General features: G+C 38.6%; 1 protein-coding gene across 3 annotated transcripts in view; it reads left to right on the forward strand.

Annotated features, from left to right (window-relative positions):
* Positions 1-4,290: 4,290 nt before the first annotated feature.
* Positions 4,291-15,541, forward strand: part of pbxip1a (pre-B-cell leukemia homeobox interacting protein 1a) — a 48,738-nt gene continuing 37,487 nt past the window's right edge. Inside the window, exon 1 of one of the 3 annotated variants that reach the window (XM_066674478.1) lies at positions 4,291-4,420. The gene's annotated coding sequence lies outside the window, so the exon portion shown is untranslated. Of the gene's footprint in view, positions 4,421-14,897; positions 14,997-15,541 lie in introns of those variants that run through there. The other 2 variants (XM_066674479.1, XM_066674482.1) reach the window with 2 other exon arrangements.

The raw sequence follows: 15,541 nt of genomic DNA on the forward strand, positions 1-15,541 counted from the left end.
TACACCCAACAGTATATATTTGATCATTTATTTTTTGACATTTTAGGAGAAGCTGAGCTTCCCTTGCAGTCTTAGAGCAATCGCCTCTGCCATAATTGGACATTTTCTGCTTTTGATACTTTTTAAAGTAGTGTGATTGCTCTAGGAACCAGGGCTGTTCTAACAACCAGGGCAGTTTCAACAGGCTACAGTGAAAGAAACTTTGTGAAATGCCTCATCATTTTTTTCAACACATGTGCTGTCAGAATTGTTATAGACTTCTACTGAGAATTACAGCTTTGGAAAGGGATTTTCTGAGCCTGCTATCAGAGTGAAAGAACTGGCATTTCAGCACTGTGCGAGGAGTAACAGTAAGTGGAATTTTGGGCAGCAGACAGCGGGCTCAGGACTTAACAGAAAAGTGGACAGAATCTAACCAGACCAGAGGATCTTGTGGATGGCAACACTGCGAGTAAAGGGAGCAAGTTAAAGCTAGACCCAAATGCCAAGCTTTGTATAGCTCTGTAGTCTCGTTTTCTACTCCTGGTACCAAAGCCGGTCCAGGAAATTTAGCTGCTAAACCTAACACTGCTGCTCAGAAATCACAGCCCAGAACAAGACCAGAATATTGGTCTTACTCACTTCAGCAGAAAAATTTATTTAAACCACTGCATGCCTTCATTAGAATCACAAACGCAGTGAACACAACACAGAAAGTGCCAGAAGTGTCAGCCGATCACAACACCACAACAAACATACAGCAGACGCCCTGATCTTTGGAGATGACGCTGGTAACAAACCCAAAACTCATAGTTTGATGTGAGTTGAACATCAAAGTCTCTGAACTTAGTGCAAAGCTTCTTGCTGTACTCTCTGAGTACACAAATGTGAAGCAGATTATTGTACATGTTGGAAAGAATGATAGTGTCAAGCAGGAGTCTGAAGTTTTACAAAGAGACTTTAATAACCTCTGTAACACACTCAGCAAGCTCAACATACAATCTTTCATCAGTAACCCTTTACCTGCAGGAGGCACCAATATGTTCTCAGGGTTACTGGGATTAAACACCTGGCTACAGAAAAGCTGCAGGTCAAATGGACTGGACTTCATTGACAACTTTAACTTGTTCTTTGGGAAGAGAAAACTTTTTAGGAGAGATGGACCGCACACAAACAAGAGTGGTGTTAAATTTCTGACAGACAACCTAATTTTCGCAGTGTGCAATTTATCCACTTCTCTTGGTGGTGGCACATCAGCACCAACATCCAGGAACTCTACTGTACAAGATGGTGACTCCATTTCAGAGCCAGAACATCCTCCCCTCACTGAGGACGACCTGAGGGAGCAGCAGACACTGGACATGAGTGGCAATGATCAATTCTATCAGCTGCCAGACACCATAACTCCAAAAGGAACTCTCCATGTCATCTACCCCACCCCCACCTCCCATACACACACACATCACCCCACCTGAACCACCCAGCAGCTGTGGAGAAGCTGGTATCGGCTGGGACATGGCTGTCACTTTGCCTGTCAGCCAGCCCTCAGGTGTAGAGAAGAACTACCCCAGCTTCTATTCCACTCTCATCTACTGCCACATCCCCACTGCAGTCCCCCAGACTGTCCCTTAAGAAAGATTATGCTCCATCACTACCTAGACCACCTCAAAGAAAGAGACAATCCCCTTGACCCCTGGAAAGGCAGCTTCGCTCACAGCCCCATTGCTAGCAGGAGCTCCAAACAGCTCTGTCAGCTGATAAAGGCAAGGAAAAGTGATGTTTTTGGGTCCTGGCTGCTGCATTGATGATGTCAGCAGTACATGTTTTCAAAACAAGCTTGGACCCTTGGTGCCTGTAATCTCTCCCATTCCAGTACTTATACGATAGAGAAAGAACAGGGAGTTCAGGTACCTCTGAGTACCTTTGTGCAGTTCTGAAAGGGACACCACAGATATTTTTAGTAACTGTCTACAGGTCTCAGCAAGTACAGTGCTAATTTTATTGATGAATATACAGAGATGTTGTCTTTTAATTTTACTGACTTTGACCATCTTATTTTTGCTGGTGACTTTAACATGCATATTGACAAGGACAGTGTTGCCAAGGAACTACAAGCCATATTTGACTCTCTTGGCCTTTAACAGCATGTTACAGCGAGTACACACTCTCTGTTCTCCCCGTGTCTGTGTGGGTTTCCTCCGGGTGCTCTGGTTTCCTCCCACAGTCCAAAAACACACGATGCAGGTGGATTGGCGACTCAAAAGTGTCCGTAGGTGTGAGTGTGTGAGTGAATGTGTGTGTGTGTGTGTGTTGCCCTGTGAAGGAATGGCGCCCCCTCCAGGGTGTATTCCCGCCTTGCGCCTAATGATTCCAGGTAGGCTCTGGACCCACCGCGACCCTGAATTGGATAAGCGGTTACAGATAATGAATGAATGAATGAATGAATGAATGAATGATGTAATGAGTTTGCAGGCTTTATACTGAAATCCAGAATATCTGACAAGCAATTAATACATCCATATCCAACAATGAGTCTGTACCCTCTCCATCTCCTCATAAAGACACCTTAGTTAAAATGTCAGAGTTCAGTACTGTTAATAATTAAATTTTAATTGACACAGTTAGTCATCTCAAACCATCCACTTGCAGTCTTGACACACTACCAACCAAATTTTTAAAGAGTGTGTTTCACACTATAGCACCAGACATACTCTACATTGTAAACACCTCACTCATGTCGGGGGTCTTTCTGAGCTCATTGAAAACTGCAGTTATAAAGCCTCTTTTTTAAAAAGAAAACTTTAGTAATAAAGTAAATAAAGTAAAACTTTAGTAATTAGTAATTATAATCTCATATAAGTAACTACAGACCAATTTCTAATTTACTGTTCATTGGCAAAATCATTGAGAAAATAGTTTTCAGGCAAATCACTAGTTTCTTGTCCATAAACAGTAGCCTAGACAAATTCCAGTCTGGGTTCCAATCTAATCACAGAATTGATTAATGTAATTAATGACATTCGCTTAAGGCTAGAAAAGTAACTTTTCTATTACTTCTTGACCACAGTGCTGCCTTTGATACCATTGACCATAAGATGTTATAGTTGAGTCTTCAAGATTTTCTGACAAAAACAGACCTAGAGAAACTTATCCACAATTTTATTTCTAGCAGGATTAATTACTGTAATGGTCTCTTAACTGGACTTCCAAAAAAGACCATTAAACAGCTTCAGCTGATTCAAAATGCAGCTGCCAGAGTTCCCACTCGGAGCAAAAGAAGAGATCACATCACCCCCATTCTCAAATCCTTACACTGGATACCAGTCTGTTACAGAATAGACTTTATGATATTATTACTGGTCTATAAGTGTGTTAATGGGGTAGGACCAGCGTATTTATCAGATCTGCTACAGAGATATGAGCTGAGCAGAGCTCTCAGATCTTTAGGAACTAGTCAGTTAGTCCTGCCTCAGGTGAAAGCTAAACATGGAGAAGCAACATTTAGCTACTATACTGCTCTTAAATGGAACCAGCTGACTGAGAGTATTAGTAGAGCCCTGACTTTAGACACTTTTAAATCACAATACCTGTTTAAGCAGGCTTACAGTTTAAAATACTCTGCACTTTGTATTCTCTAACATCACTTTAGTTATTTTATTTATTTTATCATTTGAAATTGTTTTAATCATTTTTATCATGCTTTCTCTTACTCTTTTTTATGTATTTCCTTTTATTGCACTATTTTAATTGTTTTAATGGATTTAATGATTTTTATTCTTGCTTTTAATTAAAATGTTTTTTTTTGTAAATAAACTTGCCTTGCTTTTCCTTGCCTTGCCCATAGTGTTAATAGATTTCAAATTGATGACTGCAAATTGACCTACCAAACCTTTTTTTCCAGTCTCTTGGTATTCAGCTGTGATATCCTATGGATTGCTGTATGTTGCTGATTGAGAGAGGCTACTCATGCAATGGGAGGACAAGATTATTGGGAAGGGACAGTCCCATGGGAAACCCCAAACAAATATAAACCTGACTAGGTAAATGTGTCGATAAACCAGTTGAGAAAGCCTACCTATATTTAGGCTCCATTTATGTTGGGATATATGCTTAGGTTTCTCTCAAGTCATTGAACAAGTCAAGCGCTGCACAGTCGACCGCTTTCACCTGCAGTTGTCAGTCACACTGGAGACGTGCCGGTCAGTGGACATTACACTGCAGTTTTGATCAGCTGTCTGGTCTTTGTGGGCGGAGCCCGAGGCATCACAACGCTCTTTCATTGGATAACGGACCGAGAAAGTGAGTAGAAGAGAGGAGCGCAACTCTGGCTTCCAAAAGTTAAGAAGTTTCGGTGACACGTACTGCTCGCAGAAATCAGAATTCATTTAGCTATCGTTACGAGGCGAAAAGGATCTACTGAGGTTGTGGCTTTACGCACACGGTAGGACGGCTTTAATTAGCCTGTATGGCTGCTAAACTGTCGAGTTCTGTGTACGTTCAAGACAGAGGCTTCGTTTTGTATGTCGTGCTCGGGTTTGGATGTTACTGTGATAAGGATATATAACATACATGATGATAATATCATTTAACACCATTATATGGATGTTTTATTTCACACCAGATTGGTTCAAACGATTCCGACGGACGCTTCTTATTCAATATGTTTTCCTGACCTTATTGTAGAAGCCTGATTCGCGTTTATTCCACATTACCTCGCTAAAGATTAACAGACTGCTGGAGTTCGGAAAACATTCAGGGTTTAACCTGTTGTTCTCTCTAATCTTTGAACATCCTCCCTGTGTGTGTGTGTGTGCAATGTTTTGTTGGTTATGTAAGAGTCAATTAATTGCGTTTCTTGCGCTCCACACAAAACTCGTCACGACGAATAAACCCACACACACCCTTTTTTTGTAGGATTTGCTTTTTGTGATAAAGGCCCTTTTCTGTGCTTTCACTGTAGTCGTCTGTGAAATCTGCATCCCCCCCAATAGTGTTTTGGACCGCGGTTACGCCATCTGCACTTCGCGAAAACGCAGTCACGCCATCTACACTAGGATTTCCTGTGCGCGTCTACATCGCGGTTTACGGTAGAACGAGCGAGAGGGGGGCTGGCAGAAAAGCGCAAATATTGAAAATTCATAAGAAATGGAATGTAAGACATAATTCAATACAGTTAATATTAAAAACAGGCCTGATTGGCTAAATGAACGGTTTGCAACCCTTAAAAAGTCCAGAAAGATCCATAAAATGGAGGGAATACAGTTTCACTGAAATTAAAAATCAAATTGTTACCAGAAAATCTCACTGTTGTATTGAAAAACATGTCCTCAGGTACACGGGGTATACTATTTATGTGTATTTACTGTAAGAATTAGAAGTAATTGGCTTGAAAAAAACTCAGATATTAAATTCCATAAAATGGTTAAATCAAACTGTTACCAGAACACTTCACTGCATTCTTGAAGAGCATGTTCTCATGTACTCAGGGTATAATTTTCATACATTTTTACTGTAGGAATTTGAAGTAATATTATTTGATGATGTTTAATTTACATATGACAATTTTGAGTTTTATTAAAGGGTTAAATCAAACTGTTACCAAACCACTCCACAGCAGCCTTGAAGAACCTGTTCTAGAGTACCAGAGAATAATTGTCATACATTTTTACTGTAGGAATTTGGAGTAATATCATTTCAAACTCATAAATATGCTGTTTCATTTACAAATATTGCAAAATTGTGAGAGCTATTAAAGGTTTAAATCAAATTGTTACCAAACCACTTCACTGAAGCCTTGAAGAACATGTTCCAAGGTACCCAGAGAATAATTGTCGTACATTTTTACTGTAGGAATTTGGAGTAATATTATTTCAAATCTCATAAATATTATGTTTAATTTACATATGTGGCCAATTTTGAGTGCTATTAAAGGGTTAAATCAAACTGTTACCAGACCATTCCACTGCAGCCTTGAAGAACATGTTCTAGAGTACCCAGATTATAATGGTCATACATTTTTACTGTAAGAATTTGGCGTAATAGCATTACAAACTTCATAAGAATAAAAACACAATTCCATAAATTGCAGAATGCTGAAGGCCATAAAATGGTTAAATCAAACTGTTACCAGACCACTCCACTGCAGCCTTGAAGAACATGTTCTAGAGTACCCAGGGTACAATTGTCATACATTTTTACTGTAGGAATTTGGAGTAATAGCATTGCAAATTCAGTAAAACTTTTTAATTTGCACATATTGTGATATTGTGAATGCTATTAAAGGGTTAAATCGAACTGTTACCAGACTACTCCACTGCAGCCTTGAAGAACATATTCTAGAGTACCCAGATTATACTTTTCATACATATTTACTGTAGGAATTTGGAGTAATATTATTTTAAAATCATCATAAAAATGATGTTTAATTTACAAACCGGGTTCCAAAAAAGTTGGGACACTAAACAAATTGTGAACAAAAACTGAATGCAATGATGTGGAGATGGCAAATGTCAATATATTCTTCGTAATAGAACATAGATGACAGATCAAAAGTTTAATCTGAGTAAATGTAACATTTTAAAGGAAAAATATGGTGATTCAAAATTTCACAGTGTCAACAAATCCCAAAAAAGTTGGGACAAGTAGCAATAAGTGGCTGGAAAAAGGAAATTGAGCATATAACAAACAGCTGGAAGACCAATTAACACTAATTAGGTCAATTGACAACATGATTGGGTATAAAAAGAGCTTCTCAGAGTGTCAGTGTCTCTCTGAAGCCAAGATGGTAAGAGGATCACCAATTCCACCATTGTTGCGCTGAAAGATGCAATACCAGAAAGTGCAGCAATACCAGAATGGTGTTACCCAGCATAAAATAGCAAAGACTTTTAAGTTATCATCATCAAACGTGCATAACATCATCAAAAGATTCAGCGAATCTGGAACATTTGCTGTGCGTAAGGGTCAAGGCCGTAAAACATTACTGGATGTCCGTGATGTCCGGGCCCTTAAACGTCACCTCAAACAGGAATGTCACTGTCAAGGAAATAACAGAATGGGCTCAGAAATACTTCCAGAAAGCATTGTCAGTGAACACAATCCACCGTGCCATTTGCCGTTGCCAGCTGAAACTCTACAGTGCAAAGAGGAAGCCATTTCTAAGCAAGCTCCACAAGCTCAGATGTTTGCACTGGACCAGGGGTCTTTTAAAAAGGAGTGTGGCAAAATGGAAGACTGTTCTGTGGTCAGATGAGTCACGATTTGAAGTTCTTTATGGAACACTGGGACGCCATGTCATCCGGACCAGAGAGGACAAGGATAACCCAAGTTGTTATCAACGCTCCGTTCAGAAGCCTGCATCACTGATGGTATGGGGTTGCATGAGTGCTTGTGGCATGGGCAGCTTGCATGTCTGGAAAGGCACCAATAATGCAGAGAACTATGTTCAGGTTCTAGAACAACATCTAGACATCATCTCTTTCAGTGAAGACACTGCCTTTTTCAACAAGATAATGCCAGACCACATTCTGCAGCAATCACAACATCATGGCTACGTAGGAGAAGGATCCAGGTACTGAAATGGCCAGCCTGCAGTCCAGATATTTCACCTATAGAGAACATTTGGCGCATCATAAAGAGGAAGGTGCGACAAAGAAGGCCCAAGACGATTGAACAGTTAGAGGCTTGTATTAGACATGAATGGGAGAGCATTCCTATTTCTAAACTTGAGAAACTTGTCTCCTCTGTCCCCAGACGTCTGTTGGCTGTTGTAAGAAGAAGGGGGGATGCCACACAGTAGCAAAAAATGGCCTTGTCCCAACTTTTTTGGGATTTGTTGATGCCATGAAATTTTGAAACAACATATTTTTCCCTTAAAATGATACATTCTCTCAGTTTAAACTTTTGATCTGTGATTTGTTTTCTATTCTGAATATAATATTAGATGTTGGCACCTCCACATCATTGCATTCAGTTTTTATTCACAATTTGTTTAGTGTCCCAACTTTTTTGGAATCCGGTTTGTACATATATGGCATTTTTGAGTGCTATTAAAGCGTTAAATCATACTATTACCAGACTATTCCAATGCAGCCTTCCAGAGAATAATTTGTACTAGAGAATAATTATTATTCCAGAGAATAATTACCAGACTATTCCAACATGTTCCAGAGAATAATTTGTACTGTAGGAATTTGGAGTAATAGCATTGCAAAATTCACTAAAATATTATGTTTAATTTGCACATATTGCAAAATTGAGTGCTAATAATGGGTTAAATCAATATGTTACCAGATAATTTACCAGAAACTGTCCACTGCAGTCTTGAAGTACATATTTTCAGTTCATATTCAGTACATATTTTCATATTTTTAGTTTTTTATGTAGCGAAAAACAAAAGACCCATCACACCTGACACAACTACAATCCCTGCTCTCAGCCTTCTCAACAAATGTCACCATTGCAAAAAAGAAATTCTACCAAGACAAAATCAACAATGCTACTGACACCCGGAAGCTGTTTTCAACCTTCAAGTCTCTGCTGAACCCTCCACCTCCACCCCCTGCAACCAACCTCACCGCTGACACATTTGCTGACTTCTTCACCAGCAAAGTTGCTGCAATCAGCAGCCGGTTTTCTGACCCTTCTACACAGCCTCCAGCTAACCCTAACCCTAGCCCCCTTCGAATCCTCCTAAACCTACTGCTTCCTTCCCTTCTTTCACTCCTCTCACAGAAGACGAGGTATCAAATCTTCTTAGAGGTGGCCGTCCCACATCCTGTCCACTGGATCCCATTCCTACCACCCTACTGCAAACCATAGCCCCGTCCATTGTGTCCGCAGCCACTCATGTAATCAATTCCTCACTAACCTCTGGAACATTTCCAAACACCTTCAAGCAAGCTCAAGTAAGACCTCTACTCAAAAAACCTGCTCTTGCTCCTTCTATAGTAGAGAACTACCGACCAGTCTCTCTCCTCCCCTTCCTGTCTAAAATCATTGAAAGAGCTGTCTTTAAGCAGGCAACAAAATTCCTCTCCCAACATAACCTTCTTGACTCGAACCAATCCGGCTTCAAGAGCGGCCACTCGACGGAACTGCACTTCTGTCAGTAATGGAAGCTCTTAAAGATGCAAAAGCAACAGGTCAATCCTCAGTTCTCATTCTGCTCGACCTATCAGCAGCATTTGATACGGTCAACCACCACATCTTACTAAACAAACTCACTGACATGGGCTTCAGGAACAATGCACTCTCCTGGTTTGAGTCTTATCTCACTGGACGATCCTTCAGTGTGTCATGGCTTGGACAAACATCAGCGCGACACCACCTCACCACAGGTGTGCCCCAAAGCTCGGTGCTGGGACCCCTCCTCTTTGCCTTGTACACCACCTCTCTAGGCCCAATCATACATTCGCACGGCTTCTGCTATGACACACAGCTCTATTTATCCTTTCCTCCGGGAGACACTTCAGTGGCAACTCGAATCTCTGACTGTCTCTCTGACGTATCTACCTGGATGAAGGAACATCACCTCCAATTGAATTTATCCAAAACTGAACTACTGGTCCTCCCAGCCAAGCAAGCTATTCTCCACAACATCAGCATCAAGCAAGAGTCCCTATCAGTGGCTCCCACCAAGGTTGTAAGAAACCTAGGTGTCATGGTTGATGATCAGCTGACCTTCGCAGATCACGTTACCGCTGTAGCTCGATCGTGCCGCTTCTCCCTATTCAACATAAGGAAGATTAGGCCATACCTAACTCAACATACAACACAGCTCCTCGTTCAGACGTTAGTAATCTCCCGTCTAGACTATTGCAACGCCCTCCTGACAGGTCTTCCGGCCTGTGCTGTGAGACCGCTACAGATGATCCAGAATGCGGCAGTACGCCTGGTCTTCAACCAACCAACCAAAAAGAGCACATGTCACGCCCCTATTAGTTGAGCTGCATTGGCTACCCTTAGCTGCTCGCATCAAATTCAAATCACTAATGATGGCCTTCAGAGTATTCACTGGTTCTGCTCCCATCTACCTCAATAGACTCTTAAAACCATACGTTAGCGCCCGCCCTCTCCGTTCCTCAAAGGAGCGCCAACTAACACGACCAACCCCCCGTACAGGTCAGTTGAGGCTATTCTCATCTCTGGTACCACGCTGGTGGAACGAGCTTCCAAGCACTATCAGAGCAACAGAAACCCTCTCTGCATTCAAGAAATCATTGAAAACCCAGCTCTTCCGAGAGTATCTTTTGCACTGAATGTCTTTCTTTAATGCACTTATTACTTCCTGGTATATTGCACTTAATGTAAGGTATTTTGTATAATTTGTGCTGTAGTTCGAATGTTAGATCCTCTTTTGTAAGTCACTTTGGATAAAAGCGTCTGCCAAATGCATAAATATAAAATATATAAATATAAGTTAATAAATGCGATTATTTACTGATCAGAAATGATAGTTTGACATCCTACTACTACAAATTCCTACAGAATTACATGACAATTATACCCTGGGTACATGAGGATACATTCCAGAATACTTCAGTGGGGTTTTCAAATAACAATTTGATTTAATCCCGTTATGACACACAAAACATTGATTTTTAAAATAATTTTGAATACAAGAGTTCAAAATTTCAAGACTACAGACATGATCTCTAGCATCTTTTGAATTTAACATTTTTAAAATTCTTTTATAACTGTCATTTTCAGGAAATATGAATTACTAGCAGGAGATAATCATTAACTGCTTTTACCCACAATACCAAAAGTAAACGATAATGAAATCTTATGCACATTGTACCTAAGAAAAAAGGTTTTAAAGACTGCACTTGGCTCCCTGGTAACACTACAATTGTATTTAACCATCATTTTTAGGGAAATGTGAAATATTACTATTCCGAAAAAAAAACATATACTTTTTACCTGAGACCATGTTCTTCGTAAATGCAGTACATATCCCTGGTAGTTAGTACCTAGTACTATAAACTTTTTATGGTCTTAAACATTACAAGATTCATAAAATTTTATTATTTTTTTTTCTGAATTTTACCATGCTATTCCTCCAAATTCCTAGAGTAAAAAGTTATGAGAATTATACCCAGGGAAACTGAGAATATGTACTTCAAGACTGCAGTGGATATTTTCTGGTAAATTATCTGGTAACATATTGATTTAACCCATTATTAGCACTCAATTTTGCAATATGTGCAAATTAAACATAATATTTTAGTGAATTTTGCAATGCTGTTACTCCAAATTCCTACAGTAAAAATTATTCTCTAGAACATGTTCTTCAAGGCTGCATTGGAATAGTGTGGTAACAGTATTATTTAACGCTTTAAAAGCACTCAAAAATGCCATATATGTAAATTAAACATTTTTTTTATGAGATTTGAAATAATATTACTCCAAATTCCTACAGTAAAAATGTATGAAAATTATTCCCTGGGTACCTCAGAACATGTCCCTCAAAGCTGCAGTGGAGTGGTCTGCTAACAGTTTAATTTAACCATTTTATGGCCTTCAGTATTCTTCAATTTATAGAATTGCGTCCTTATTCTTATGAAGTTTGTAATGTTGTTACTTCAAATTCTTACAGTAAAAATGTATGAACATTATAATCTGGGTACTCTAGAACATGTTCTTCAAGGCTGCAGAGGAATGGTCTGGTTACAGTTTGATTTAACCCTTTAATAGCACTCAAAATTGGTCACATATGTAAATTAAACATAATATTTATGAGATTTGAAATAATATTACTTCAAATTCCTACAGTAAAAATGTATGACAATTGTACCCTGGGTATTCTAGAACCTGTTCTTCAAGGCTTCAGTGGAGTGGTCTGGTAACAGTTTGATTTAACTATTTTATGGCCTTCAGCATTCTGCAATTTATGGAATTGTGTTTTTATTCTTATGAAGTTTGTAATGCTATTACGCCAAATTCTTACAGTAAAAATGTATGAACATTATAATCTGGGTACTCTAGAACATGTTCTTCAAGGCTGCAGTGGAATGGTCTGGTAACAGTTTGATTTAACCCTTTAATAGCACTCAAAATTGGCCACATATGTAAATTAAACATAATATTTATGAGATTTGAAATAATATTACTCCAATTTCCTATGGTAAAAATGTACAACAATTATTCTCTGGGTACCTTGGAACATGTTCTTCAAGACTTCAGTCAAGTAATTTGGTAACAATTTGATTTAACCCTTTAATAGCACTCAGAATTTTGCAATATTTGTAAATGAAACAGCATATTTATAAGTTTGAAATGATATTTCTCCAAATTCCTACAGTAAAAATATATAAAAATTATTCTATGGGTACCTGAGAACATGTTCTGTAAGGCTGCAGTGGAGCGGTCTGGTAACAGTTTGATTTAACCATTTTATGGGCTTCTGCAATTTGTGGAGTTGTCTTGTTGTTCTTATGAAGTTTGTAATGCTATTACTCCAAATTCTTAGAGTAAAAATGTATGAAAAGTATAATCTGGGTACTCTAGAACATGTTCTTTAAGGCTGCAGTGGAATGGTCTGGTAATAGTTTGATTTAACCCTTTAATAGCACTCAATATTTGCCAAACATGTAAATTAAACATCATATTTATGAGATTTGAAAAAAATATTACTCCAAATTCCTACAGTAAAAATGTATGAAAATTATATTCTGAGTGCCTGAGAACATATTCTTTAAGGCTGCAGTGGAGTGGTCTGGTAATAGTTTGATTTAACCCTTTAATAGCTCTCACAATTTTGCAATATTTGTAAATCAAACAGCATATTCATGAGTTTGAAATGATATTACTCCAAATTCCTACAGTAAAAATGTACGACAATTATTCTCTGGGTACTCTAGAACATGTTCTTCAAGGCTGCTGTGGAATGGTTTGGTAACAGTTTGATTTAACCCTTTAATACAACTCAAAATTGTCCATATATGTAAATTAAACATCATCAAATAATATTACTTCAAATTCCTACAGTAAAAATATATGAAAATTATACCCTGAATACCTGAGAACATGCTCTTCAAGAATGCAGTGGAGTGGTCTGGTAACAGTTTGATTTAACCATTTTATGGAATTTAATATCTGAGTTTTTTCAAGCCTATTACTTCTAATTCTTACAGTAAATACACATAAATATTATACCCTGTGTACCTGAGGACATGTTTTTCAATACAACAGTGAGATTTTCTGGTAACAATTTGATTTTTAATTTTAATTTCAGTGAAACTGTATTCCCTCCATTTTATGGATCTTTCTGGACTTTTTAAGGGTTGCAAACCGTTCTTTTAGCCAATCAGGCCTGTTTTTAATATTAACTGTATTAAATTATGTTTTAAATTCCATTTCTTATGAATTTTCAATATCTGCGCTTTTCTGCCAGTCCCCCCTTTCGCTCGCACACGTTCTACCGTAAACCGCGATGTAGACGCGCATAGGAAATCCTAGTGTAGATGGTAGTGATGGGAATTTCGGCTCTTTTTGGGGAGCCGGCACTTTTGGCTTCTTCTCTTCTTGAAGAGCTGGCTCTTTCGGCTCCTAAATGGCTCTTTGTTTTACCACTTATTTCCACTGGTACAGAACAATATTACCTACATTTTACATGACTATATGGACAAAATATTATTGTTCAATATTAAAAATAATAAATAGTGTTGCAATGGCCAATTTTTTTTATGGCTGTCTTGTAATAACTCACTGATTGCACTCACACATTCAATTGTATAAATAACTGGACTTTTATTTAAACACCTTAATAAAAAAATCACTTGTAAACTCTGAAATATAGCCAATGGAACCCAAAAGGTAGGTATTACAAAACAGCTTAATAAATTAAATAATCATTCATTTCTGAGTAATAAAATAAACAAATAATCTGCAAAGTGCAAAACAGCAGCATTCAACGGTAGTGATTAAAACAACCACAACTGTCAACAAACATTTAACTGATTTAACATTTTCTTCAGCAGATTGGCATTCAGGAAAACCAAGTGTCTCAGCTTGGAGGGTTGGAGGGTTGGAGCTTGCTTGTTGTTCTCTGATTTGTTGAATGACAAGCCTTAGAAAAAAAATGGCTCGGTCTTAGACGGGAACCTACGACGGAGTTTTAGGGCCACAGCGGTAAAAAAAAAAAAAAAGATTCCGAGATTAAAGTCTCAGAAAAATTCTGAGAAAAAAATGTCGGAATAATTCTGAGAAAAAATCTCAGAATAATTCACTGCGTATAATGGAGCAGACACAGTGTAACAGAGTAGAACTCTGGCGCCCACGAAGCTCCATCGTGTTACGGCTCGGACTCATACAAAAAACTAAAGCCTTTATGCATCTCAGTCAAGGGCTGCGTCATGTCGTGTGGATGCGTTTAATAAATAATTCATGCATAAGGCTTTAGTTTTTTGTACGAGTCCGAGCCGTAACGCGATGGAGCTTCGTGGGCGCCAGAGTTCTACTCGTTCTGTATCCATCATTTTCGTGATCATTAATTGTATCGTGAAACTACATGCTATGAATTTGTGCACTGATTCAGGGTTTAAACACTTATCACACTGTGGCCCTGATGTGGAAGGGAAGAGTGTTTACTCCTGAAATCTATACCATAGCATAACTTAAGCAACACATTGCATTCCACAGTTACACTGTGTCTGCTCCATTGCACGCAGCGAATAATTCCGAGATTTTGTCTCAGAATTATTCCGACTTTTTTTCTCAGAATTATTCCGACTTTTTTCTCGGAATTCTGACGTTAATCTCAGAATCTTTTTTTTTTCAACGCTGTGGCCCTAAAACTCCGTCGTAGGAACCGGCTCTCATCGTTCACTTACAAGAGTCGGCTCTTTGAACCGGTTCGTTCGCGACCGACACATCACTAGTAGATGGCGTGACTACGTTTTCGCGAAGTGCAGATGGCGTGACCGCGGTTGTCCTAGCTAATGGTAGCGAGCTGTAAAGATTCCGCAATACATCGGGTATATCGTATGGTTCTCGTTATTTTCATAATTTTTAATGTAAGTGGGGTCAGCGTTTAACATTGAACTTTTGACTAATGGTGTACCAAGCCCAGAAATTAAATTGTGAGAAATATGCACGGTGTTGGTGAACAGTACTGTGTTCGAAATGGCTCCCTATTCACTACACCCTATAGTACTCATTATTTAACTATTATAAGGAACTGACTTCAGGAGAATAGTTAATAATTTCTGACACTACCACATGCAGGTTTTTAACCAAACAATGTATTGCATTATGGGTCCGAAAACATAGTGGACAATCTTCAGTGCACTCAAACATCCAGACCGCGAGCATATATCGGTCCACTGGGATAAAAAGGCTGGCACACCACTGACTGTAAACCACTGCTGGTCCACCATCAGACCACTCAGATTACTCTCCTGTGTACAGGATATAACAAATTTTTAATCTCCTCAACAGATTTTAAATTCACAGAGACTTTTATTCTGGAAAACAAACTAATACAAATATTACCAACTATGAGATATATAATGAGTATGCCTTATATAAAATGATTATGCTAAAAATGTTGAAACTGTGG

The sequence above is a fragment of the Hoplias malabaricus genome, chromosome 6, assembly GCF_029633855.1.
Source record: "Hoplias malabaricus isolate fHopMal1 chromosome 6, fHopMal1.hap1, whole genome shotgun sequence".
Classification (NCBI taxonomy): Eukaryota; Metazoa; Chordata; class Actinopteri; order Characiformes; family Erythrinidae; genus Hoplias; species Hoplias malabaricus.